Below are 23836 nucleotides of genomic sequence, written 5' to 3' on the forward strand. Positions count from 1 at the left end.
TGCTGGCATCATGTGCTCGGGACTCCTACCTGCATTAATAAGATATATATTATTCTAGTCATTTATGAGCATCTCGTGCGTATAGATCCACAATCAGTTTAAATGGTGCTTTGTGTTTTGTGGTGGCACTGAAATTCAGAATGGCCTATGTGTCTCCAAAACACCCCCCCACGGCAAGCCCAACACCCGCCCCCCCGACATTTGAGCCTAGCATAGGAGTTGGAGCCACTGGTCTATCTAGATCAGTGTTACCTTCACTGACTGGCAGTGACTTTCTAGGGTTTCAGACAGCAAGACAATTCCTAGCCCGGCCTGGAGGTGTTGGGGATTGAACCTGGAATCTTCTGTCTGCAAGGCAGAAGCTCTATCTATGAGCTATGTTGCTTCTCTGGTTTGTAATGGGCTTCCCCCCAGCTCCAGCAATGCTGGCTGAAGTCATTCCATCAGTCTTCCTTGCCGCCAAGCCCCTTTCTTTCCCCAGATCTACACTTATGATGAAGAAAGGAATCCAGTGGAACAGAGGAGGTTCAGAGGCCTAATTTTTAAGGCATGAGCGCTACTCAAAAGTGTTCCTTGCTTTGGTGAAGCCTGGGAAATGGAGTTCCCAGTGCTCCATCTGGTACAACGACTGAGACCCTCCCTGCCCATGGACTGTCTCGCCTGAGTAGTGCATGCTCTGGTTATCTCCCGCTTGGACTACTGCAACACACTCTACATGGGGCTACCTTTGAAGGTGACTCGGAAACTGCAATTAATCCAGAATGCGGCAGCTAGACTGGTGACTGGGAGTGGCCGCCGGGACCACATAACACTAGTCCTGAAAGATCTTTATTGGCTCCCAGTACATTTCTGAGCACAATTCAAAGTGTTGGTGCTGACCTTTAAAGCCCTAAATGGCCTCGGCCCAGTATACCTGAAGGAGCGTCTCCACCTCCATTGTTCAGCCCGGACACTGAGGCCCAGCGCTGAGGGCCTTCTGGCGGTTCCCTCACTGCGAGAAGTGAGGTTACAGGGAACCAGGCAGAGCGCCTTCTTGGTAGTGGCGCCTGCCCTGTGGAACGCCCTCCCATCAGATGTCAAGGAAATAAACAACTCTCTGACTTTTAGAAGACATCTGAAGGCAACCCTGTTTAGGGAACTTTTTAATGTTTGGAGTTTTATTGTGTTTTTAATATTTTGTTGGGAACTGCCCAGAGTGGCTGGGGAAACTCAGCCAGATGGGTAGCTTATTTAAGCAGAGGCTTGGCAACCATATGTCAGGAGTGCTCTGATGGTGTTTCCTGCTTGGCAGGGGGTTGGACTCGATGGCCCTTGTGGTCTCTTCCAACTCTATGATTCTATGATTCTTATAAGTAATAAATTATCATCATCATCATTATCATCATCAATGACTTGAATTGGGAGAGGTGCCGAAAACTTCCACTGCCCATGTTTCCTCTCCTCCCCAGAAACCACTTCGTTTCAGCTCCTTTTTATCCCAGTGGGGTACTGAGCCTAGAAGTACCGTATTTTTTGCTCTATAAGATGCACCAGACCATAAGACGCACATAGTTTTTGGAGAAGGAAAACAAGAAAAAAAATATTCTGAATCCCAGAAGCCAGAACAGCAAGAGGGATCGCTGCTTTTGTTGCGCAGCGATCCCTCTTGCTGTTCTGGCTTCTGGGATAGCTGCACAGCCTGCATTCGCTCCATAAGACGCACACACATTTCCCCTTATAGAGCAAAAAATACAGTAACCCCCAGTGGGAGATGGCTGGGTGGTGGTGGAGGTTTTTTTTTTTGGGGGGGACATCATTTGCAGAGGAAGGTTGATTTGCTTCCCTTGTGCTGCACCTTAAATTGACCCCACCCTTCCACATTGTGGGAAATTGGGACAACCTGCCTTATGACACATGGGGCCATGCCTCCTTTGCCCCTGACCTCTGCTTCTGAAATTATGTGAGATGCTTATTTAAATGAGTTTTGCCAAGAAATCCAGAATGCCTCAACATCTTGTTTTCATAAATGGTTCAGGGTGGAGAGCGGGGCGGCGTATGTCAACAAACAAAAGATCCATGTACAACATCCAGAGCATGCAAACTGACCACAAATCCACATTTTTAATGGATTTTAAAAACGTGACGTAAACACTCCAAGCTTGGTTGGTCCTGCCGGTTACAGGAATTCAGAGGCAGAGAGCAGAATGCCCTAGTGGTCAGGATTTGCCCGTCTTCTTTCTCAGCATAGAGCAGGAAGAGTTAGTGGCAGGAATTCTGTTATATGTGTGCTTTTGGAACTCTGCATTTATTAATCTTCTTTAAAATAACATTTATTCTAAATGAATGGTCAAAGGCCTGGAAATGATGCCTTATGAGGAACGGCTAAGGGAGCTGGGCATGTTTAGCCTGGAGAAGAGGAGGTTAAGGGGTGATATGATAGCCATGTTCAAATACATAAAAGGATGTCATATAGAGGAGGGAGAAAGGTTGTTTTCTGCTGCTCCAGAGAAGCGGACACAGAGCAATGGATCCAAACTACAAGAAAGAAGATTCCACCTAAACATTAGGAAGAACTTCCTGACAGTAAGAGCTGTTTGACAGTGGAATTTGCTTCCAAGGAGTGTGGTGGAGTCTCCTCCTTTGGAGGTCTTTAAGCAGAGGCTTGACAACCTTGTGGTCTCTTCCAACTCTATGATTCTATGATTCTAAGAGCAACTTCATGGAATGAGAATACAGTGAGATAGTAGACAACATTGCCAGAAAACCTGCCAGGGCTATCTTAAGCATATGCTGTGCTGGGGTACAAAGATCCGCCCCCGGCGCCCCCTAGGTTGCCCAGAATTGTCGACCTTTTTTAAGGGAGGGAACCCCCAAAGTTGTTGACCTTTTGTTTTAGGAAATAGATGTTTACCTTTAGAATGGTTGCAGGACACAGGGACTCACAGCGCCAACCAACGGGGGTGCCAGTGCCCCCCACACAGGGGCGTACGAAGGTGGGTGTAGGTTCCATGGTGGGAGGGGCAAAATGTCGGGCAGCACAGTTGCTGCACTGTCCGCCCGCTGCCTCCCCCCCCCCAGCTGCATGGCGGCTAACTGTTTTGGCTGCACATGCAGCGCCCGGCGCGCTGTGCAACATTGTAAGTGCTGCCCGATGCATCCTGTTGTGTGCACCGAGCTGCGGGTTCCTTTGCTGGCTTTTCCGCTGTCGGTGCACGCTCCCAGATCCGCCCAATGCGGGTGCCAGCGCAGAACGACGGGGAATGCAAGCGGCAGTGGAGGAAAGTTCTCCGGAGGTGATCCCTGCGCTCCTATTCGTCGGGTTTTGTTGCTGCCGTTGGCACTGTTGGCGCGCAGTGGATCCCACCTGGAGATGTTTCCCCTGCTGCCACTTGCATTCCCTGTCATTCTGCGCTGGCACCCCACGTTGGGCGGCACTGGGAGCATGCGCCGACAGCGGAAAAGCCAGCAAAGGAACCTGCAGCTCGGCACACACAACAGGATGTGTCGTGCAGCACCCACAATGTTACAACATGCTCTGGGCTGAGGCAAGAGCTGACAGCCGAGCAGAGCAGAGCGGTCGCTCAGCGTGAGTTCAGGGGTGAGTGTTGCAGTCCAGGGAGCCCATGCCACTTGGCTGTTGGCAGCTCTTCCACGGACTCCAACGCTCGGCCCCAGACTCTCGGCCTGGCGCCCCTGAGAGCCCGGCACCCGGGTGCTGTGCACCCCTAGCGCCAACGGTTAAGACGGCCCTGAGGGCCACTATATACTTATTGGTCAAATAGAGGTGGTCTGAGCCAAGTATCAGATAAAGGCAAATCAAGTCCTGTCTTGGACAGGGATGCCCAGATGCTCTTATCAAGGACCCAATCATTGCCTTGCTGGATTGGATTAAGAGTTTATCTAATCCAGCATTTTGTCTTCAACAGGGATTAAGAATATAACTGTTAGCTTTCTACAAACCTTTGCAGGAACACTTGGACTACTGTGTACAGTTCTGGTTGCCTTACCCCAAATAGGATACCATAGAGCTGTTCACAGTTCTGGGATCATAGAATTCTAGAATTGGAAGGGACCCTGAGGGCCATCTATTTCAACCCCCTGCAAGGCAGGAATCTCAGCTAAAGCACCCATGGCAGGTGGCTATCCATCTTCTCCTTAACAGTCTCCAGGGAAGGAGAGTCCACAACCTCCAGAGGGAGTCCGTTCCACTATGGAATCATAGAATCATAGAATCATAGAATCATAGAGTTGGAAGAGACCACAAGGGCCATCGAGTCCAACCCCCTGCCAAGCAGGAAACACCATCAGAGCACTCCTGACATATGGTTGTCAAGCCTCTGCTTAAAGACCTCCAAAGTAGGAGACTCCACCACACTCCTTGGCAGCAAATTCCACTGTCGAACAGCTCTTACTGTCAGGAAGTTCTTCCTAATGTTTAGGTGGAATCTTCTTTCTTGTAGTTTGGATCCATTGCTCCGTGTCCGCATCTCCGGAGCAGCAGAAAACAACCTTTCTCCCTCCTCTATGTGACATCCTTTTATATATTTGAACATGGCTATCATATCACCCCTTAACCTCCTCTTCTCCAGGCTAAACATGCCCAGCTCCCTTAGCCGTTCCTCATAAGGCATCGTTTCCAGGCCTTTGACCATTTTGGTTGCCCTCCTCTGGACACGTTCCAGTTTGTCAGTGTCCTTCTTGAATTGTGGTGCCCAGAACTGGACACAGTACTCCAGGTGTGGTCTGACCAGAGCAGAATACAGTGGCACTATTACTTCCCTTGATCTAGATGCTATACTCCTATTGATGCAGCCCAGAATTGCATTGGCTTTTTTAGCTGCCGCGTCACACTGTTGGCTCATGTCAAGTTTGTGGTCAACCAAGACTCCTAGATCCTTTTCACATGTACTGCTCTCAAGCCAGGTGTCACCCATCTTGTATTTGTGCCTCTCATTTTTTTTGCCCAAGTGCAATACTTTACATTTCTCCCTGTTAAAATTCATCTTGTTTATTTTTGCCCAGTTCTCTAATCTGTCAAGGTCGTTTTGAAGTGTGATCCTGTCCTCTGGGGTGTTACCCACCCCTCCCAGTTTGGTGTCATCTGCAAATTTGATCAGGATGCCCTTGAGTCCATCATCCAAGTCGTTGATAAAGATGTTGAATAAGACCGGGCCCAAGACAGAACCCTGTGGCACCCCACTAGTCACTCTTTTCCAGGATGAAGAGGAACCATTGATGAGCACCCTTTGGGTTCGGTCAGCCAGCCAGTTACAAATCCACTGAGTGGTAGCATAGTCAAGACCGCATTTTACCAGCTTCTTTACAAGAATATCATGGGGCACCTTGTCAAATGCCTTGCTGAAATCAAGGTAGGCTACATCCACTGCGTTCCCTTCATCTACCAGGCTTGTAATTCTGTCAAAAAACGAGATCAGGTTAGTCTGACATGACTTATTTTTCAGAAATCCATGCTGACTATTGGTGATCACAGCATTCCTTTCTAGGTGCTCACAGACTGTTTGCTTAATGATCTGCTCCAGAATCTTCCCTGGTATTGATGTCAGACTGACTGGGCGGTAATTATTTGGGTCCTCTCTTTTCCCCTTTTTGAAAATAGGGACAACATTTGCCCTCCTCCAGTCTGCCGGGACTTCGCCTGTTCTCCAGGAATTCTCAAAGATGACTGCCAGTGGTTCTGAGATCACATCTGCCAGTTCTTTTAATACTCTTGGATGCAGTTCATCTGGCCCTGGAGACTTGAATACATCTAAACTAGCCAAATATTCTTGTACTATCTCCTTAGTTATTCTGGGCTGTGTTTCCTTTGCTGAATCATTTGCTCCAAATTCTTCAGGTCGGGCATTGTTTTCTTTATCGGAGAAGACTGAGGCAAAGAAGGCATTGAGGAGTTCAGCTCTTTCTGTGTCCCCTGTTTGCATTTCACCATCTTCTCCTCTGAGTGACCCCATTGTTTCTTTGTTCTTCCTTTTGCTACGAACATACCCATAAAAGCCTTTTTTGTTGCTTTTAACCTCTCTAGCAAGCCTGAGTTCATTCTGTGCTTTAGCTTTTCTGACTTTGTGTCTACACGTGCTGGCTATTTGTTTGAATTCCTCTTTGGTGGTTTCCCCCCTTTTCCATTTTTTGTACACATCCTTTTTTAATCTTAATTCAGTTAAAAGTTCTTTAGATAGCCACCCTGGCTTCTTTAGGCACCTTCCATGTTTCCGTCTCATTGGTATTGCCTGACGTTGTGCTTTTAGTATCTCCCTCTTAACAAACTCCCAGCCATCATGAACTCCCTTTCCTTTTAGTATTGTTGTCCATGGGATCTCACCCAGCACTTCCCTAAGTTTTATGAAGTCGGCTTTCTTAAAGTCAAGAAATTGAGTCCTAGTATGCTTGGCTACTCCTTTCCGCTGTATAGTAAACTTCAGAAGAGCATGATCACTCGCGCCTAATGATCCTTCCACTTCTACCCCACTAACCAGGTCATCAACATTGGTTAGGACCAGATCTAAAATGGCTGTTCCTCTTGTTGCTTCTCCCACTTTCTGGACAATGAAGTTGTCTGCAAGGCCAGTGAGGAATCTGTTTGACCTTATGCTCTTGGCTGAGTTTGACGTCCAACAAATATCTGGGTAATTGAAGTCCCCCATTACTACTATCTCCCTTCCTTTTGCATGCTTGGCCATCTGTTCCAGGAAGGCATCATCTATGTCCTCCGTTTGGCTTGGGGGTCTATAGTAAACTCCCACAATGAGGTCTCTGTTATTCTTCTCTCCCTTAATTTTGACCCAAATGCTCTCACTTTGGCTTTGAGGATCTAAATCTTGGATCTCTTCACAGGTATACACATCCCTGACATATAACGCCACTCCTCCTCCTTTCTTGTCTGGTCTGTTTCTCTGAAATAGATTGTATCCCCCCAGTTCTTCCTGATTTTTAGTCAGAATCTCCTTTCTTCTAACTTGAAGTCATTGGTTCAAATCCTACCCTCCAGAGCAGGAGAAAACAAGCTTGTTCCCTCCTCCATGTGATAGCCCTTGAGATATTTGAAGATGGCCATCATATCTCCTCTCAGTTTCCTCTTTTCCAGGCTAAACATAACCAGCTCCTTCAACCGCTCCTATTAAGGCTTGGTTTCCAGAATCCTGGATCATCTTGGTCTTCCTCCTTGGCACACATTCTGGCTTGCCCACATCCTTCTTAAATTGTGGTGCCCAGAATTGGACACAGTATTCCAGGTGTGGTCTGACCAAGGCAGAATAGAGTGGCACTATTATTTCCTTTGATCTGGACACTATACTTTTGTCAGGGGCGTAGCATGGGGGGTGTGTGCTTTGTTCACGCTGCCCTCCCTGAGCCAGGCAGTAAAATGTCCTGAAGTCAGGTGAAGTTTAACCCAGCATTTAAAGCATTCCATAGCCTTTGATGGCTAAGTTTTGGAATGCCTTAATTATTATTTCAGCTCTGCTTCTTTCGCTACTACAGTAGTACTCAGCTGCAGCCTTGGAAGGAGTTACAAAGGAATAAGGCAGTGTTGCTTTACAAATAGGGAAACTGAAACTGAGGAGAGTGGAAGACGTACAATGAAATTCTAAGTTCTCGTGTCCCAGAGCCAATATAACTGTGACAGTGACGAAGTTTCTGCCATCCTGTCTAGTTTGGCTCCTAGTCTAATGCTGCAGCCACTAATCCACGTCACCCTTTATCTAGGGTTCATCACAGTTTTTGCAGAGTGCATTCCAACAAGAAACAAAGGCAGTGAAGGGGCTGCTTCAAAGCAAATGCCCTGTTTAAGGAGATAAAGGTTGCATTTTTTCTCAACAAAGTTAGTCCTCTCATGATAGGCCTATAATCAGCAGTTTGGCTCACGAGTGATAAGCGTGTGGGAGAGCTGAGCAGACCTTGCCTTGCTTTGCTTTTAAGGCTTTGCTAGAGGGAGTTGAAATCCCTCTACTTAAATGTTTCCAAGCAGGATGAACCATGCAGCGCAACGACTGCACAGCCGCTGGGTTGTTGTGTTTGGAATACATATGCACATACATGTGTTTGCTCTTCTTTGTTGAGGAAAATGCCACAGGTCAGTTCTGTTCTCTGCAGATATAATTCAGACAGGTTCGTTGTGATATGCAATTAGGATTAAAAGGACCCTAAATGGACCGATTTTGCTCATCCAAGAATGGAGCCTCTTTCTAAATTAAGCCAAAATATTTTAATCCCCCCAGAGTTCCTTTATCCTCTGCATCTGTCTTACACTGGAGATACATTTTTAAGATTTCTTTGTCAAAATTACTTTTCTCTCCCACCCCCCTCTCCCACCCCCACCCACCTCCCGCTTCCTCCAACTGTACTGCGGTGGGGTCAACAGAGTATGGTTTTACTCAGGCTGAGAAACATCTGAGATTAATCACGTACCCACAAGCCGGAGAAAACCATCACAGAGGGTCTAATGAATCTTGACTGTTAGTCAGGCTGGAGAATCCGCTTACAGACAGTGCGTGCGTTCAAAATTAAAACAAAGCAAAATACCTCTTGCGCACTCTGGCTCTGTGAGGGAGGCAAGCTGTTCCATTTCACGACCGTTCAAAAGATGGCGGGTTAAAAGAGAGCCAGTCCCTGCTGGTGGCCAGGATTTTCAAGGTCCGACCCTTCACAACACTTGCTCTCTGGTGGGCAAAGATGCCATTGGCTCCTTCCATGCTGAGCACTGCGGCTCTGCAACTTATAAACGCTAAGAGTCTGTGCAGCCACCATGGAGCAAGGAGCCTGTGTCTTCCTGTGTTTCAGGGCCTAGGCTAGACCTGAGGGCAACCAAACCTAGATCAAGGTTGTGAGGTCGTTCTCTGCAGCTCAGGCTCCCTGAGGGCTAGGATGGCCAGATTCAAAGCAGGAGAGAACATTAAGTATTTACGTTTTGCACAGTGTGGCAAAAGCCAAGGCTGCAGCAACTTCTTCTGGCAGTTCCTTCCTTGTCCCTGTCTTCTATTCCTCCCCCAATGCTGCTGTGATTGATCAGGGCTCTATGCGTGCCACACAGCAAGCAGGAGTGAGGAAGTGAAGGACAGAGCCAGGGAGAGAATGGGAAGGAGGCTGCCTCAACTCCTGTTATAAAGGTAAAGGTAAAGGGATCCCTGACAATTAAGTCCAGTCGTGAACGACTCTGGGGTTGCGACACTCATCTCGCTTTAAAGGCTGAGGGAGCCGCCATTTGTCTGCTTCCGCAGACAGTTTTTCCAGGTCATGTGGCCAGCATGAGTAAGCCGCTTCTGGTGAAACCAGAGCAGCGCAAAGAAACACCGTTTACCTTCCCGCCAGAGTGGTACCTATTTGTCTACTTGCACACTGACGTGCTTTTGAACTGCTAGGTTGGCAGGAGCAGGGACCGAGCAACGGGAGCTCACCCTGTTGTGGGGATTCAAACTGCCAACCTTTCTATCGGCAAGCCCACAGTGGTTTAACACACAGTGCCACCCTATTATAGTGACTCCTGTTTTAGCGAGTCTATGTGTGTTCTGTGGTGTTGGGCAACCCCACTGAGGTCAGTTGCTAGAATTGGAAACTCCATTGGTAACTTTATCCTCCATGAATAGGTCTAATCCCCATTCAAAGCCATCCAAGTTGGTAACATCACTGCAAATTGTGGGGGCAGGTTCCATTTGCTGCATGAGGAAGTATTTTCTTTTCGTCTGTCCTGAATCATCCATAATTCATCTTCATTTGATGTCCCTGAGTTCTAGGGGTTTTTTTTGGGGGGGCGAAGACTTTTTCCTACCCACTTTCTCTATAACATGCATAATTTTATACATGTCTATCATGTCACCTCTTACTTGAATTTTCAAAAAGCCTCAAATGCTGCAACTTTCCCTTATAGGGCAGTTGCTCCATCACCTTGATTGTTTTGGCTGCCCTGAACCTTTTCCAACTCTACAATATCCCTCCTGAGGGAAGGCGACCAGAATTGTGTGCCTAGCGTTCCAACTGAGGTTGCACCATAGACATGGCAATCTCAGAGTTTATAACTTAGAGATATCCAGTCCACTAAGTATTAAGAAGTTGGTAATTTGAGGACTCGCCCTAAGGTCACATGATGCAGGCAGTTCCAGTGACCTATCCATTGCTAGGGATATCTTGGGGAAAGGCTGTGGCTCAGAGGTAGAGCACACGATTTGCTTGCTGGGTAAATAGTGCTGAGCTACATGGCCCAGTGGCCTGACTCCATATAAGGCAGATTATTGTGTTCCTAGATCCTGGATGCTCTAGAGTCAAGCTGTTTCAAGCCATTCCTCCTTCGTCTAATCTGCCTGTGAAGCATCACAGACATGGTACAGTCATCCTGAGATTGCACCACCTCAGAATGCATGTAAAAGGGGAACTGTGTGTGCAAGCAGAACAAAACAGAACCAAAACCCCCAAAACTATTACAACTTGGCTATGCCACGCTAAAAACCTCTCTCCTTAGCAAGCAAACTTTCCGCAGGCGGTGATGCTGGGATTCCTTTCATTGGCCTTCTGATCTTTAGTCCTTAGTGTACACGCAGGCTACGCTTTTGATCTTTTCTCCAGAAAAAAGAAACCACGAGACTCAGAAACTTCTTATGTGTGTGCATATTTATTTTTTAAACAAAAGTTGGGGTTTCTGACCATGAATGCTGAAGCTTCAAGCAAACCTCCCAGTACCATGAGGCCTGCAGTAAAAAGGCTCAGGTTGGCAAAACGACTGATGTAATAAACAGAAGCGGGCTTGTTTATTCAGACTGTTGGGCATCAGCTGAGGGTAATTTGCTGTAATGCCTGAAGAGCACAGCCTTTGCTGAAGAGGAACTTGTGGGAAAGGCTGTCGTTTGCTCCTGAAAAGTCTCGTTTAATACTTCAGTTTATTTTTTTTTTTATAAAATTTTTATTGGTTTTACAAAGTTTTTAAATAACAAACAAACACTTAAAAAGACAAACATACACGTATAGTTTCATACCATATTTTCATAAACCTCTTTTCTTGGACTTCCCCTCCCCCCCCCTTTCTGCATCCCAATGTCCATAATTTTTAGCAACTCCCAATTGTTACTTCCAACCTCTGTCATCTTAGTCTTCTCTATTTTCTGGCCTTATATCACTGTATCCCTTTGTCTCTAAAAACCACAACACTTTAACATTCATTAAGTTTATAATAGTCCTTAAGGTAGCTTTTAAATTTTCTCCATTCTTCTTCCACCGTCTCCTTTCGTTGGTCACGGATTCTGCCTGTCATCTCAGCCAATGTCATATAGTCCATCACTTTCATCTGCCATTCTTCCAGCGTGGGTAGATCTTGTGTCTTCCAATACTTCGCGATAAGTATTCTTGCTGCTGTTGTAGCATACATAAAAAAAGTTCTATCCCCTTTTGACACCAATTGGCCGACAATGCCCAAGAGAAAGGCCTCTGGTTTTTTAGGAAAAGTACATTTAAGTACCTTTTTCATTTCATTATAGATCATTTCCCAGAAAGCCTTAATCTTCGGGCACGTCCACCAGAGGTGATAGAAGGTACCTTCAGTCTCTCTACATTTCCAACATTTATTATCGGGCAAATGGTAAATTTTTGCCAGCTTGACTGGAGTCATGTACCACCTGTAAACCATTTTCATAATATTTTCCTTTAAGGCATTACATGCCGTGAATTTAATACCAGTGTTCCATAACCATTCCCAGTCAGCTGACATAATATTGTGCCCAACGTCCTGTGCCCACTTGATCATAACCGATTTAACTGTTTCGTCCTGTGTATTCCATTTCAGCAACAAGTTATACATTCTAGATAAAATCTTAGTATTGGGTTCTAGTAGTTCAGTTTCTAGTTTTGATTTTTCCACCTGGAAGCCAATTTTCCTATCCTGTTTGAAAAACTCCATTATTTGACGGTATTGAAACCAATTTTGTACTTTATGTTTCAGTTTCTCCTGGCTTTGTAGTTTAAACTTATCTCCATCCTGTTCCAAAATTTCCCAATACTTCGGCCATCCGACCTCCATATTGAGTTTCTTCACTGCTTTAGCCTCCACTGGTGAGACCCATCTAGGGGTTTTGTTTTCCAACAAATCTTTATATCTTGTCCAAACATTATATAGTGCTTTCCTAACAATATGATTTTTAAAAGCGCTATTAGCTTTATCATACCATAAATATGCATGCCAACCAAAAACATTGTTGAAACCCTCCAGATCCAAAATGTCCGTATTCTCGAGGAGCATCCATTCTTTCAGCCAGCAAAAAGCAGCTGCCTCATAGTACAATTTTAAGTCCGGCAGGGCAAAACCCCCTCTTTCTTTTGCATCTGTCAATATTTTAAATTTAATTCTGGGCTTTTTGCCCTGCCAGACAAATTTCGAAATATCTTTCTGCCACCTCTTGAAACATTCCAACTTGTCAAGAATCTGCAAGGTCTGAAACAAAAATAACATTCTAGGCAATACATTCATTTTGATCACAGCAATTCGGCCTAACATTGACAATTTCAAATTTGACCATATTTCTAGATCTTTTTTGATTTCTGACCAACATTTTTCATAGTTGTCCTTATACAGGTTCACATTTTTAGATGTCAAATAAACCCCTAAGTATTTGACCTTCTTAACCACTGTCAGCCCTGTCTCTTCTTGGAATTTCTCCTTTTCCATATCTGTTAAGTTTTTTCCTAAAACTTTGGTTTTTTGTTTATTCAACTTAAATCCAGCTACCTGGCCAAACTGTTGTATTATTTCTAGAACCTTTTTCGTACTAGTGATTGGCTCTTGTAAAGTCAAAACTAAGTCATCTGCAAACGCTCTTAACTTGTAATGTTTAGCTCCGACCTGCACTCCTTTAACCTGCTGGTCATTCCTTATCATATTCAGCAACACCTCCAGAACTGAAATAAAAAGTAATGGGGAAATTGGGCACCCCTGTCGTGTTCCTTTTTCTATCTTAAGCTCCTCAGTTACTACGTTGTTTACAATCAATTTAGCCTTTTGTTCAGAATATACTGCAGCCATACCATTCTCAAAACCTTGACCTACCCCCATCCCATGAAGGTTCTTCATCATAAAGCTCCAAGAAATGTTATCAAAGGCTTTCTCCGCGTCCACAAAAATCAATACTGCTTTAGTGTTTATATTCACCTCTAGCTTTTCCAAAATGTCTATTACATTCCTTACATTGTCTGCCAGGTGTCTTTTAGGGAGAAAGCCTGCTTGGTTCTTATGAATCCTTTCCATCAACACTCTTTTAAATCTTTTTGCCAAAATGTCTGCGAAAATTTTATAATCCACATTAAGTAGTGATATTGGGCGGTAGTTCTTTAGTTGAGTCTTTTCAGTCTCTGTCTTTGGTATGAGTGAAATATATGCTTCTTTCCACGATTCAGGTGCCTTCTTTCCCTCAAGGATCTCATTACAGACTTCTTTTAATGGTTGAGTCAACCATTCCTTCAACGATTTGTAATATCTAGAAGTCAGTCCATCTGGTCCTGGAGATTTGCCCAATTGCATGTTCTGAATGGCGGCCTCTATCTCTTGTTCTGATATTCTCTGGTTCAGATCCATCTTACTTTGATGAGAGATTTTTTGTAATCCATATTTATCAAGGAATTTGTCTATATCTTCTTCATTTTGCGAACCTTGAGTATATAGCTTTTTAAAATAACTCAAAAAACAGTTTCTAATTTCATTAGGTTTAGATATATTCTTTCCATCCACTTCTAGGCTTGTAACCGTATTCAATTTCTGCCTTTTCTTCAATTGCCATGCCAGAAGTTTGCCACATTTATTTGCTGATTCAAATGTCTTTTGTTTCATTTGTTTTATCTTCCATTCAATCTCTTGGTTCATCAATTCCATATATTGTATTTGATATAGCTTGATCTCTCTTAGAATCTCCTGGGACTTTGGTTTTGTTCTTAATTTTTTCTCTCCTTCTTTTATCTTTTCCAAAATCTTTTCTTTTTTCTCATTTTGTTTTTTCCTCTTTATTGAATTTTGTTGAATCAAAAAGCCTCTCATCACTGCTTTACTTGCGTCCCAGATCACTCTCTTTTCCACGTCGGTCCTCAAATTTATTTCAAAATAGTCTTTTAGAGTTTTTTGGGCCTTCATAAGGATCTCCTTATCTCGAAAGAGGGTGTCATTCATTCTCCATCTGAATTGACCAGTTGTTGTAAGTTTCATCTCCATCCTCACGGCATTATGGTCGGAGCAAGTTTTTGGGCAGATTTCCACCTTCTTAACCTTTGGAGCCATACCACTAGTAATCCAAATTTGATCGATTCTGGTCCAGGTCATCATTGCTTGAGAGAAAAAGGTTCCCTCTCTCTCCAGAGGGTTCCTTGTTCTCCATATATCTATCAAATCCATGTTTTCCGTCATTTCGAAGAAAGTCTTAGGAAGTCTCCCTTCCTTGCTAACTGTTAGTCTTTGTGCCTTGTCCATGTTAGTGGAGACCACACCATTCATGTCTCCCATGATTATCATATTGTAATCCAGATAGTCCATCAGAGTTTCATGAAGTCTCTTAAAGAAGTCAGATTTACCTTCATTTGGTGCATAAATTCCCACAACTAAAAGTTTTTCTCCTTGTATTTGTATCTCCACAGCCAGATATCTCCCTTGTTCATCTTTAAATATCATTTTTGGGGCCCATTTCTCTTTCACGTATATTACAACTCCTCTTTTCTTGACTTTATCTGATGCAATAAATTCTTGTCCTAGTCTTTTATTTATAAGTAGTCTTCTATGGGCTCTGGTTATGTGAGTTTCTTGTAGACATATCAAGTCCAGTTGTTCTCTGTTCAAAATATGAAACACTTGTCTTCTCTTCAAAGGCCCATTCAGTCCATTACAATTCCAGCTAAGGAATTGCAAGGCCATCTTATTATTTTTCTGAAACTCCTCCAACAGCTCCAAGTTGTTGCTCTTCTTCTGATGGTGGTGGTTTTTGTCCAAACGAGAGATTCAAGATATCTAGTACTCTCCTCTGTTCTGCAAGTACGTCCACTGTCCCCTTCTGTAGGTCCTCCTGATTTCTTGCTAAAAATTTGTCCTTGTCTTGAATAGTCTTTATCTTCACCTTCTTTCCCCTGTAATCAAATGACAGTCCTTGTGGGAATTCCCACCTAAAGCGGATAGAGTTTTTCTTCAGCAGAAGAGTCAAATCTTTGTAGAAGTTTCTTAAATCCAGAATATATTTTGGGATATCTTTAAAAATCTGTATAGCTGAATTTCCGATTTGCAAGGCCTTTCCAAAGTGTAGTCCTAATATTTTGTCTCTTTCGTCCTTGGATCTAAGTGTAATCAGGCAATCTCTCGGGGTCTTTCTGTCCTGCTTTTTGCCCAGTCTGAAAGCTGTTGTAATTTTGAATTCGTCTTCTTCAAGATCCCAGCAGTCAGCAAACTCCCGTGTCAGATATTCTGCGAGATTGTCTCCTTCATTCTCTGGAATCAGTCTTAATTTTAAGTTTCTCTCTTTTCTCTGTAACTCCCACAGGGCCAAAGTTGCGTCGTGTTCATAAACCTTCTTAGCGATCGGCTCTAATTTCTCTTGTGTCCCTTCAGCAGTAACTTTGGCATCTTCAGCAATTTTACGCGTAGTAGCATTTTCCTCCACCAATTTATTTATTGATTCTGTATTCTGGTTTAGTCTTACTGATATTTCTGTTAATTTTTGTGTATTTTCTGAAGTCTGTTTTGTCAGAGACTCCAAAGATTGATTTATTTTAAGCAGGGCTTCTGTCACGGCATCCATAGAGGCAGCCGTCCCTTTTTCTTGTCCTGTTGTTCCTGCAGATCCAATAGTTACGCCTGAAATTGAGCCTCTTTTCTTTGTCTGTTGCTGCAGCTGCTGTTGTTGTTGTTGCTTGGTCTTGGCTCTTGTGACTATCTCTTCTTGTGAGCCACTCATGTCAAGGTCGTTTCCCACGGGAGCTATTCCCCGTTGGAAAATTCCACTGTCCCAAGCTGTGCCAAGTTTTACTTTACCCTCTAGAGGGAGCAAATCAAAATGGCCAAAAATAAAATGTCCAAGTACAAAGACAAAGGAGAATATCCAAGGATGTAAAAAGAAAAGTTTTTTAACGCAGTTAAAGCAAGTATAACTGGAGGCTTATAGCTACAAATTGCCACAGTTTCCCAATATATACTGTTTCATCTTGTAATGTACTGTAGCCAGGCACTGTATAAACTTTGTATCGCAGTATCACTTTTACAGGAGAAAGTCAGTTCAGTGTTCTATTGTCCTAAAAGGCAGACCGTTTCATACTTTTATTAGCTGAGACAGCAGAGGATTTTTACTGTAAATAGGTCGTGCAGTTACTAAAGTCTCTTTCACCTCCCCTCTGCCCTGCTAGCTAGAGGGGAGATCTAAGGTCTGAGTGTCCGGTTTAGTTATATAAAAGCGAGTTTCAACGGATGCAGATTTAGAGTTCCGTTGCTTTCATTTTCATGCAGTCGAGGGGAGGGAGACTTCCTTGATTTAACCTCCCCGCTTTTAGTCCGATTTTCAGAATTTGAGGGGTCCCAATTGTTTTCAGTTCATACTCACGGGAATTCAGTCCAAATTTTCTTTCAGGAAGGAATCGGCGCTCTCCGCTTATGGCGACGCGGCTTCACTCCGCAGGCTGGGTGACGACTCTCAGCACCGCGCTCACTCCCGATGCCGCTCCGTAGCCTTTAAAAAGGCTCTTTCGCAGTACCGGGGGGCGCAAAGGTGCCCACCGAATCTCCTTGTTCTCAGGCTTCAGCGCCTGAGATTTTAGGGGTCCCCCGCTCGCCGTAGCGGGTAAGACCCAAACTTGCGGAGCAGTCCTTCTCCGGAGCTCGGAGATAGGACCGCCATTAAGCGCTGGCACCAACCGGAAGTCTCGTTTAATACTTCAGTTTAGACCATTTTTGGTGGGGCATGCCTCATTGTCAGTCCTCGAGATTTTACAGTGCAATTCTCCAACCAAAAAATGTGTACAAAAATACATACCGGAGGAAAAAGAGTGTCAAAATGCATATATTAGTGAAAACAACAAACAAAAATGTATTATGTTAGGGGGAATTGTTTGCAAAAATATGTACAGTCGTACCTTGGATCCTGAACGCCCTCGATGTTTTGGCGCCCGAACGCTGCAAACCCAGAAGTGATTGTTCCAGTTTGCAAATGTTCTTTCGGAACCCGAACATCTGGCGGGGCTTCCGTGGCTTCTGATTGGCTGCAGGAGCTTCCTGCAGCCAATCAGAAGCTGCAACTTGGTTTTCAAATGTTTTGGTAGTCGAACGGACTTCTGGAATGGACTCCATTCAACTTCCAAGGTACGACTGTGTGTTAATCAAAATGCCTGGCAAATAGTTTCTTATTAGGAGAAATTTGCACAGAAAGGCTTATGGCTTTTCTTTAAAATTGGGAATTGATGTGGAAATGTGGAGAGCTGAATTTAAGATTGGAAAAACAAGAAAGGGACTGAACTGAACACAATAATATTCTAGGGAAGCAGTTTCCCAGGGGTGCGGCCGCTGTCATGTGCTGACAGCTTCTAGGAGCCACTGATGCAAGGTTCAGATCAGTGGTGCACAAACGACCCCAGAAGGAGCAGGATATGTCCCTCACCAGAGGTACTACCCTGGCCCTAACACCTGGAGAGGAGTCCCTAAGGCCTTGCACACTCCTAGCAACTCCTGCAGCTAAGCTGCTGCCAAACATATTGCTCTGCTTATCTTTGCACACATCAACAAGGTTGAGAGGGGTGTGTGTGTGTGTGGTCATCTGGGAAGCCCAGGAGCTCCATTCATCCTGTCCAGGCTTGCGCCTCAGAGAGGTCACTTTGGTGCTGCTAATGCAGCCGTTTGACTTCACCCCCGAATGCTCAGAAAGACGGATGCCAACAATTCTCGGAGGAATACACCTATATGAAGGAAGTTGTGGCAAAAAATGTGTGAATTCTCAAAATGGGCCTCTCAATAGCCCCTTTCCAACTTGAATTGTGTGAAGGGGTTCTGGGAGCAGGGCATTGTTGGATATCGGGAAGTTCTGGGGTAGTTTCCTTAGAAGGTGGATATTACTATTATTTTATTGGGGAACTATTCATCCTTACCTCCCCATCAGCAATCTGCCATTTGTGTGAAATATACTCAGAGTCGAGTGTGGATTTCATGCTCTTTATTCATCTCATAGTAGTGAGGAATGAAAGTTTCCCCAAAATATCTGCTTCATATACATTATTTACACAATGGGCTGCACATGATTGGCTGATTCCGGGATTCTCCTGTAGGCCAATCAGGTTGCGGATTCACTTCCACCTGGAGCTGGATTGGGTGGCTCCTGCGGACCAATCATACTGCTGCATTGTTCTAGGACCAATCAGACTGCTGCATTCTGAATCCTATTGTTCTAGGACCAATCAGACTGCTGCATTTTGGATCCTATTAAACTCAGTACATAACATAGGCAATGGTCTCCTAATGAAACCATGTGTTTATGCTCAGTCTCCCTTGCTATAAATGAATTATGTTACGTTTGCTGCTTTGGTCTGCCCATATTCTTGAGTTATTTCTAAAGTTGCTATTAAAACTGAAAGAATGCCAAAGCCAAACACAATTTCTTCTAGTATGGGAAGTTATTTTTGAACCATTACTTGTCCTTGGAGCCATGGAAATAAATTCCATTGCCAGTGGGTGACCTACAGTGATGGGAAAAAGGACATTAGACATTGAAGATATTTCTCTTAACCTCTTTCTGTAGTTTCTGTGCGACCAGAAAATAATACCTCTTATTTTAATGCTATAGAGGAGGGGTTCACAAACTTTCTATTCCCATGATCCACTTGAGAGAGATGAAAATTCCTGAGGGCTGCCCATCGCAACATGGGGTGGATGTACACACAGGAAAACCCCCACTATAAATAAGTCATAAATTAAATTGTTATAACAAAAGAAAAAAAAACCCTATGTAAAATCTCAAAGATAAGTTTTGTGCTCTACAGCACCATCTGGTGTTGTTTGTTTACAATGCATTTCAAATGCTGTTTTCTGACTAATGTAGCTGAGTCCATGGTGGTGCAGGGGCAGAGTCAATTACAAAAAACATGGCGGTGGAGGTGGAGATCGGCACAATCAGCTCACAACTACAGATATCACTTTCTATTGATATCTACTCCCTCTTTAGAAAAGTGATTTCCTTGTTGCAAAGTGTCCCGCAACTTTAACTTTCCTCGGGCTAAGTACAGATACTGGCTCTGGAGGTTTTGTGACTTATTCTCCCTGTTTTAGGCAGAATTTGCTGATCCAAAGGCTTTTACTTTATTTTTTGCCCTCCCTGCTGCTTCTTTTTTTATATAAAAAAAACTAATCTCCTAATGTCTTCTCCCATTCTCTTATCCCCAGTACAGCGGTACCTCGGGTTAAGAACTTAATTCGTTCTGGAGGTCCGTTCTTAACCTGAAACTGTTCTTAACCTGAAGCACCACTTTAGCTAATGGGGCCTTCGCCATGTGATTTCTGTTCTCATCCTGAAGCAAAGTTCTTAACCCGAGGTACTATTTCTGGGTTAGCGGAGTTTGTAACCTGAAGCGTCTGTAACCCGAGGCACCACTGTATATTATTATTTTAAACAAACATCACATTCATCTCTCTTTCTAATTTATTCTCTTCATAATTTCCCTCAACACCTCCTTTGTGCCTTTCCCCTCAGAGGAGGGACACCACCTCCTTTCCACCTGCTTCCTCCCTGAACTACCCTTTCCCCTTTGGCACCTTAACTTAATGTGTGGGGAATTGCTGGAGCTATCCTCAGTCCATGCAAAAGGCTAAGGTGTGCCCAGGGGACAGGGCAGGTGAGCAAGGAGGCGCTGGGCAGGATGTGACTCTGAGCACACCTGAAAGTGGCCTGAGATGACACACACACACACAGTGCTTTTTTTCTAGAAAAAGAGGTGCAGGAACTCCCACCTTTTGGAGATGGACAGCCCTAAGTTGTTGACCCCCCCTTTTTTTTTTAGAAGGCCAATTGTCGTGATTGGCTTTGGAGTTATTGGAAGCAAAGCTGATCTTAAACTGTAGTTGTTGTTTAGTTGTGTCTGACTCTTCGTGACCCCATGGACCAGAGCATGCCTGGCACTTCTGTCTTCCACTGCCTCCTGCAGTTTAGTCAAACTCATGCTGGTAGCTTCGAGAACACTGTCCAACCATCTCGTCCTCTGTCGTCCCCTTCTCCTTGTGCCCTCCATCTTTCCCAACATCAGGGTCTTTTCCAGGGAGTCTTCCCTTCTCATGAGGTGGCCAAAGTATTGGAGCCTCAGCTTCAAGATCTGTCCTTCCAGTGAGCACTCAGGGCTGATTTCCTTAAGAATGGAGAGGTTTGATCTTCTTGCAGTCCATGGGACTCTCAAGAGTCTCCTCCAGCACCATAATTCAAAAGCATCAATTCTTTGGCGATCAGCCTTCTTTATGGTCCACTTCCATACATCACTACTGGGAAAACCAAAACTTTAACTATACGGACCTTTGTTAGCAAGGTGATGTCTCTGCTTTTTAAGATGCTGTCTAGGTTTGTCATTGCTTTTCTCCCAAGGAGCAGGCATCTTTTAATTTTGTGGCTGCTCTCACTATCTGCAGTGACCATGGAGCCCAAGAAAGTAAAATCTCTCACTGCCTCCATTTCTTCCCCTTCTATTTGCCAGGAGGTGATGGGCCCAGTGGCCATGATCTTCGTTCTTTTTGATGTTGAGCTTCAGACCATATTTTGCGCTCTCCTCTTTCACCCTCATTAAAAGGTTCTTTAATTCCTCCTCACTTTCTGCCATCAATGTTGTCACCTGAATATCTGAGGTTGTTGATATTTCTTCTGGCAATCTTAATTCAGGCTAGGGATTCATCCAGCCCAGCCTTTCGCATGATGAATTCTGCATATAAGTTAAATAAGCAGGGAGACAATATACAGCCTTGTCGTACTCCCTTAAACTGTAGACACTTTTAATAATGACCCCCAGAGTTCTTAGTCATCTCCACAATCATTTTTGTCTGCTTTAACATTTTGCAATGTGCAAAGGGGGAATCATATGTTCTCTGAGCAACAAGATGGATTGTATCCCTTCAGACTTCCGGGTAAGTCTGCATTCGATATGTATGTGTGTGTGTGTGTGTGTGTGTGTGTGTGTGTGTGTCTATGCTCAGATTGCAGCACCTGTTTCATCCCCTACCCCCCCCCAAAAAAAATTGGTCTTCCTTGTAAAATAGTTTGCTTTTGGAACAAATCTCCCGAACGCCCCTCAGATGAAAAAAGCTTTCCATGAGCCATGAATGATCCGCAAAGCTCCAATCCCCAATTGTTGAGATGATTTTGTTGTTGCTATTGTTGCTTTTAACGTCTGTCTTGGTGGAGGAGAACACCAGGTTTTCCAGTTGCACAGAAGTCTTTGTGAGGCAGAGGGTAAATCAGTCAATCAATCAATCAATCAATCAATCAGAGCATAAGAACAAGAATAAGAATAAGAACATCTAGTCCGGCATCCTGTTTTCACAGTGGCCAACCAGATTCCTGTGGGAAACCCACAAGCAATTTCTGAGCCCGAGAGCACACACGCCCCCTGCAGTTTCCAGTGACTGGTACTGTATTTCGAAGCATCTCTGCCTCCATGGCTAGCAGCCATTGAAAAGCCTGGCCCACTATGAATTCATCTAATCTTCTTTGAAAACCATCCAAGTTAGTGGTCCTTACTGCTTCCTGTGGGAGGGAGGTCCACCATTTAACTATGTGCTGCATGATACCTGTTCTGAATCTTCCAACATCCAGCATCATTGCAGGTCCATGAGTTTCTGTTGTTATGAGAGAGGGAGAAAAACCTGAATTGGAGTGGAGGTTGGGTAAATATTTTGGAGAAGGGTGAATCTCGAAAGATGACTGCACAGTCCAGGAAGGGCGAATTGCATAGGTTTGCCTCTAAATGAGAACGGAACCAAATTTTCTCCCCCATTCCTGTGCCATGCCTTCTGGCGCATTTTAGGATACTTTCTGGGTAGGTTCCCAGCCACTGCTGTGACCATCACCACTACCAGGTAAGCGCTTCTGGATCCCTGAGACTGCCAGCAACCAGAGCTTTGAGGTTGTCCTCCAGTTGGGTTTCTGGATAATTCTAGAAGAGTAAAAACTATACTTGTGGTTGGGAGTGTCTGAAGCGGTGAGCCTGCTCTCTGCCGGCTCCTTGTACAATTTAGGACCCTGCACAATGCCGTTTCTAAATCACAGGGGAGCCTCTGTGTATAGAGCGGGATCCGTGCTTCAGACCTCGTCCTCAAGCATGCAAGTGGTGGAGATGCTTGGTGATGGGGCATCTACACACTCCCCCTGAAGGCCCAAATAAGCCTCACGCTGCTGTCTTTTCCATTCCACATGAAGGCATTGTTAATTCATTTTACACAAAGGCATTATTAGTCGTCGTCCCCCCCCAATAAATATCTGATGAGATCTTAGTACAGTGGTACCTCGGGTTACATATGCTTCAGGTTACATACGCTTCAGGTTACAGACTCTGCTAACCCAGAAATAGTACCTTGGGTTAAGAAGAAGAAGAGGAGGAGGAGTTTGGATTTGAAATCCCGCCCTTCACTCCCTTTAAGGAGTCTCAAAGCGGCTAACATTCTCCTTTCCCTTCCTCCCCCACAGCAAACACTCTGTGAGGTGAGTGGGGCTGAGAGACTTCAAAGAAGTGTGACTGGCCCAAGGTCACCCAGCAGCTGCATGTGGAGGAGCAGAGACAGATTACGAGACTACCGCTCTTAACCACTACACCACACTGCCGTGGGAGAGGGCCATTAAAACTTTGCTTCAGGATGAGAACAGAAATCATGCTCTGATGGCACGGCGGCAGCAGGAGGCCCCATTAGCTAAAGTGGTGCTTCAGGTTAAGAACAGTTTCAGGTTAAGAACGGACCTCCAGAACGAATTAAGTACTTAACCCGAGGTACCACTGTATTGATTTTAGTATTCTGATTTTGATCATGTTCCCCACCCCAGCCATTTTAACATTAAAAAATATATTTTTAAAAGTGTAAACTGCCCTAATATTTTCTGCAGAAGGGTAGCATATATGTTTAACAACAACTCTGATTTGTATAGCCTCACTTTGGGCCAAACTCTATGACTCTATGTCCCTCATGATCCCTTCCAATTCTATGAGAGAAAGAGAGAGAGAGAGAGAGAGAGAGAACGAGAACTAACTAACTGAAGCCTTGCTGAACTCAGTGGTACTTACATACAACAAGATTGTACTGGTGAACTCTATAAATGCTAAGTATTATATAGGAATTCTGTCCCTGTTTGTATCTGGCCACCCTAACTCTGAACAATCCCCACACCCGTCCTCAAAGATATTGTAGGCTGCTGACTGCATCGCATGGAATTACTATTTTTCAGAATCCCCCCTCCCTGGGTGAAAGGTTAGCTCAGAGGATCATTGTTTGTCTTGTAAAATATACTGCTGAAAGCATGCAGCTAGCTGAATTAATTAGTGTTCCTGCTGGAATTTTACCTTTTGCATTTCCTGGCTTCTCGCGACTGTCCTTGCGCATGACCTTAATGTTTTGTTTAGCGCAGAGTTCTGCAAGATGCGAGGAAAAAGAGAGGGAAAGAAGGAGGGAGGGTGTCGGCAGAGTGATAAAAGCATTCATAAAACAAGCTCATTCACAGGTGATTAAGGCTTTTATATAGCATTTTAATTAAAAACCCAGAAGCGGGTTTAGTGCTGCCGTGGGAGAGGGCAATTAAAACAAGCTGTCAAGTGCAGTATACATAGGGTATGTTCAGACATAACACCTATCCATGGATTTTTGTTACATGAATGTGCACTGAAGGGCCTGTGATCTGTGGCTCTT

At 44.4% G+C, this 23836-nt stretch overlaps 1 protein-coding gene across 1 annotated transcript in view; it reads left to right on the forward strand.

The window, feature by feature from the left end:
* The window catches only part of CALD1 (caldesmon 1), a 196279-nt gene that overhangs the window by 83159 nt on the left and 89284 nt on the right, over nt 1–23836 (forward strand). The gene's annotated exons all lie outside the window — the stretch shown is intronic.

Source organism: Podarcis vaucheri (assembly GCF_965113315.1).
Source record: "Podarcis vaucheri genome assembly, chromosome: 10".
Taxonomy (NCBI): domain Eukaryota; kingdom Metazoa; phylum Chordata; class Lepidosauria; order Squamata; family Lacertidae; genus Podarcis; species Podarcis vaucheri.